Source organism: Curcuma longa, unplaced genomic scaffold (assembly GCF_044706935.1).
Source record: "Curcuma longa cultivar G26 ecotype Majalengka, Jawa Barat unplaced genomic scaffold, ITB_CL_G26_1.1 contig_28160, whole genome shotgun sequence".
Classification (NCBI taxonomy): Eukaryota; Viridiplantae; Streptophyta; class Magnoliopsida; order Zingiberales; family Zingiberaceae; genus Curcuma; species Curcuma longa.
Window position 1 is genome coordinate 1 of NW_027433630.1, and position 5,065 is coordinate 5,065.

Sequence of the window (5,065 nt, forward strand, 5' to 3'; positions counted from 1 at the left end):
ATGGTTTAAATTTTTGGTCCTCTACTGTTATGGGGCATGCTCTGATCAGTATGCAATGTACCATATATTGACAATACACAGGACAGTTCAACATGCAATTATCTGGTTGGTCCAGTTCTATGTTGCCCAAATTGCATCATGCACTTCAAAATAATGAGATGGTTAATTACAACTCTAAATTGAGTGAATACAAATGAAATAAGGCAACAATTCTCTTGTTACCTTGTATTAAGCCTATGATCCAACTTAGTGACAGAGCCATGCAAAGTCTCTCTCCATAATTCATTCTTTTAATGGCTCATCAAATTTATATGGTTCTTTTAAGATACTCAGTTAATATTATATTGTCTAAAGCTTGATTTGTGGGGCTTGAAAATTGTTGCTGACTTGATTTGATGTTTTCATTTCAAATTGGATTTATTTATAAAAGGTATTTTTATGTCCCTTTTGATATTACTTTTATGTTTGTGATGTTACTTTTAAGAAATAAAAATTATCAAATCAAACATTTTTAACTGTTAGAGCCAAGACCCATAACCTATATCTGGTGGTTCAGCCATGCCTTCCTGAGTTGGCCCGAGATGCCAACATAAAGTAAGACGAATACATACCCCTTCCACCAAGTGGTGCAGTGCAATTTTTAACTTGTGGTATTTATTTTGTGATCTTCATTTGTGCCATCCCATTGGGTTGTGTTTTATACATTTGTTTCAGTTTGTTTTGATATGATACACTTTTGATGCACACATTATTATTGGTTCCACTTACCTTGTTGATTGATTATCATATTGATTTCCTCTTTTGTTGACTTATGCTTTCAGTAGATTGCCTAACTATATTTTACAATTCTGAAAGATGGCGAGAGAATTAGAGGAGATATTACATCAGCCAATTGCACAATCTACTAAGAGCTGTATTTCACCTGATGGAGTTTCATTTCTCAGTCAAGTTATTTTTCCTCTGTATGATGTAATTGCAGCTGTAAGTCCCATGCTTTTATGTAGCTTAATATTCTTCCATACTATATGTATTTCTATCAAAATTATGAAACTAATGATACGAGAAGCCTACCACTTACCATCATGGTAGAGGCAGTGGCAATGTTTCCACAAACCATGTGTTTGATCCCCATCTCCTATCCTGTACTATTGTGCAATTAATGGGCCAAATGGCACATATTTTTAATATTAAAAACCATGTTGCTGTGCTTGTAACCTGTAAATGAGCTGTTGTCTACCATCCATGGATCTTGGTATAGAGGGTTTGTTATCTATCCAGGAATTAGTTACCTGGTTGACTATATGTTTTCATGGCAATAAAGATATTTGTATCATTACTTTGGTTGGTGGCTAGATTGATACTTTGTAGTAACAACTGTTGTATGTGTCGCTATAGGGTGTTACTGCCCAGAACTGAGGAGAAGAAGGGTTAGAGGATAGGAGGAACAAAATAAAGGGTGAGAAAGTACATGAGTTGGAAGAAACTGTGCATAGAAAGAAAAATATGAGATGAGTTGGAGGTGGAAGTACAATTGGGGGGGGGGGGGGGGGTGAAGGGTTGAAAAAACTACAAGAGAAATAGTAGAACAGACTTGGTAAGGTGAAACAAAGGAAATAGTAAGACAAAACAAAGGAAATAGGTGAGGGTCTGAGGAAATGGTAAGGTGAAACTTATTCCACTGATACCTAGTCCTTTTACATGTATGGTTATGACCATTTTTATCAAATGTTTGTTGACCAAAATTTACATCCATAGTTTGACATATAGTGGACTTAAGTAACATTAGGTATAAAAACATGATCAGTGTTTGAATCTCATTAATTATCTCAATAGTATTTGTATTAATGTAGGCTAGCATTCATATCTGCTAGCGATTATGATAGTTTTTATGTCCATGCAAGTGCATATTGTGTACTACATATGGCATTTATGGCTGATGTTCATAAAGGAGTTTATTCTGTATCATTTTGAAATATGGACTAATGAAAAATATATTTACCATCTACTATTTAAATATTTTTCTTTAGATAATTATCCTAAAAAAATCTAGGAATGATAAATTTCATAACATATATTAAATGAGGAAAGGAAGTTTGAAGAAAATGGGAGCAATAAGTGTAGGACTTGATGCTATGCTAGTTGAAGTGTGGAGCAGTTTGGGTGATGAATTTATATGATAAATTGTTCATAACATATATTAAATGAGGAAAGGAAGTTTGAAGAAAATGGGAGCAATAAGTGTAGGACTTGATGCTATGCTAGTTGAAGTGTGGATGATTTTGGTGATGAATTTATAGTTTCATTAACTTAGTTATTTAACAAAATTCTAAGAATTAAGAAATGCTTGAGTAATTTAGTTCTCATTTGTAAAGATAAATTTAACATGCAAGTCTTTGTATTTTTTTTGCATAATAAGACACAAAGTTTCTTTAATTGTAGAGGGATTATGTTGACAATTAAACAATTGAACCATGGAATTTAGGAAAAGGTGATTGACAGGTGAATCATATTCATCATTCTAATTATTTAGGCTTGGTTACATGAATCTTATTGAATTCTATGCAAAATTATTTCACAAATTATTCTTGATAGCCATTTTTAATTCTATTAACTAGAGGTTTCCTCAATTCATTATATTGTATTGGTTGATTAAAATACGTCTTGCCAGCCGAACCGCCCGATACGTCTTTTGAAATTTATCGTTTTGCCGATGGACCGGCACCAACACAGCCCCGGCACAGCGATTCCGGTCGCATAAAAAATGTTTTAGCATTCTCATCTCATGGAGGCGTCGCCCGGGCTCGTCGAGGCCTCCGGAGGAGATTAACGCGGCCTCGGCGACGCCTCCGGTGGCGTCACCCGGGCGTGTCGAGGCTTCCGGAGGCATTGCGTGGTCTCGGTGGCGCAATGCCTCCAATTCAACTTGTTTCTCTAAACTTCTAATTCAATTGATTATCTAATTTCCATACTTTTATTTATATAATTACGGAAAGTAGTTGAAGATTATAGGTGTAAAATTTATACTAAATTCATCTTGATGCATTAAAGTAAAAGTGAGTAAAATAACTATAAATATAGTCTTGCTAGAAGTGGAAATTCTAAATGAAAGAAGATCAAATGAATAAACCATTAAAATAATCTCGGCATGTGCTAAATCATGTGAAGCGTATCGAGTATGAAAACTGTATAATACAATAAAATTGTAATTCAATTGACTGATTAATTATTATTACTATTATACTTTTGTTTTTAGAATTAAATAAGTTAAGTGAAAGGATATTAAAGTGGTAAAATCCATCTAAATTCATTTTGACACACTGAAGTCTACGGATGTCAGCATAACACGGTGCCTAAAGCATACTGATATTGCTGGGACCAAGACTCTATGACAAAATGATACTTTAAACCTAGTTCCATTTGACGCATGATACGCACGAAAAATCTCGTTACTCATTTTAGCATTGGCAAGGTAGATAATTGTGACGATTGTAATATTTTTTAACTTATTATTCTATAATTTTAATTTAAATGATTTTTATGGACTAATATTTTTATATCTTATTACTTTGAAAATTTAATTTAAATGATTTTTTAATTTCTATAGACTAATATTATTTTTGAAAGTAACTAGTTCATGAGAATTGTGGGATGCTTGGATTCATGCTATGTGGCATGCATGACACTAAAATTGTATTGTTTCAGTTGAAGACTTGAGACTCAGACATATAATTTAATTAGAAAGGGTTATTTAAAAGGATAAAACTAGAATATGCTACAATTTGGGAACATCTAAGTTTTATATGTTAAAATGAGAGTAAATAAATTAATTTGGGAAGAATATATTCATAACAACTGTTAATTCTGGAGTTGGATAGGTTGAGTCAACTATAAGTGGTTCTAGATGAGTGAAACTAGAGTAAAACTTTACATAATATAATTAAAAAGTGACTTAGACTACTAGTGATATAATCTTTCATGAACCTATGATGGGATAAAATCCTGTAGCTAATCCTAAATAATTGACAATGTTGGCTTGTTTTTGGTTCTCTGTACAAGTTGGACCTTAGACTGATTGAAGAAGCATTGGTTGTGTATTAGTTGATTTGGTGGTTTAGCAATATCATCTAAAGTTGGTATATCTTAGCTGTTATAGTGGATGGCTGTCTTTATGATCTAATGACAGATCTTTTGTAAACAACTATGTGAAGCCTAGGGGAGGGATATCTGTGCCACATTGGTTATTTTTCAAAAGAAGTTTTAGTAAACAGGCAAAGAATGGGGATTGTGTGTCACCATAAATGATTTTCCCTTAACTTCAATTAGGTTCCTGTTGTCTGCTGATGGTATAATATTATTTAGATGTACTTCCTGTTTGCAGTCAATGCAGATTCTAAGTATAAACTTTTTAAATCTTGATACTCTTGATTTTTTATTTCTAGTGTTTCTTATTTTGAATGTGTAGGAAGCTGCTAACAATGACAATGGTCGTGCACCACATTCAGCTTGGAGAAACTATGATGATTTCAATGAGTTCTTTTGGTATGCTCTTGTGTTCATGCTTTTCTATTGCAGTAAGGTCTAGATAAATGAAAGTTTATAATTTTTTTCACTGTATTATTTGCTGATTCATTTTACTTATACTTGCCTTAGGTCTCTTCGTTGCTTTCAATTGGGTTGGCCTTGGAGGCTTAGCTCACCGTTTTTCTCAAAGCCTAGCAAGAATACAATGGTATGTCAGTTCTTTAATGTCTTTTTTCTGTTTCTCCTGATTATACTGACTTCTTGTGTAGTGAAATTTGATTATTTTTCCTGATTTTTAATCTTTCTATGTTCACAATAACCTGTTAATTCTTTTCCAAAGTTCTGCAGGATACCCATAAAATTATTTACTTAGTACTTAATATTTCTAGAGATGATTGGACTTTTACAGCAGCTTCTTGCTGGCATTTCTGGACAATAAACTATTACAAATTGACCTTTAGTCTCAGTTGGGACCTTACATTGGTTAGAATCCTTGGTATGACAAAACATGATGCCCCTATATAGCGATTGTGGAATATATTCT

The 5,065-nt window shown here is 33.1% G+C and overlaps 1 long non-coding RNA gene across 1 annotated transcript; it reads left to right on the forward strand.

The window, feature by feature from the left end:
* Positions 1–861: 861 nt before the first annotated feature.
* Positions 862–4,731, forward strand: LOC141819181 (uncharacterized). The gene is made up of 3 exons (XR_012601041.1): positions 862–981; positions 4,463–4,539; positions 4,651–4,731. It is a non-coding gene; the product is annotated as an uncharacterized LOC141819181 (long non-coding RNA).
* Positions 4,732–5,065: the final 334 nt, after the last annotated feature.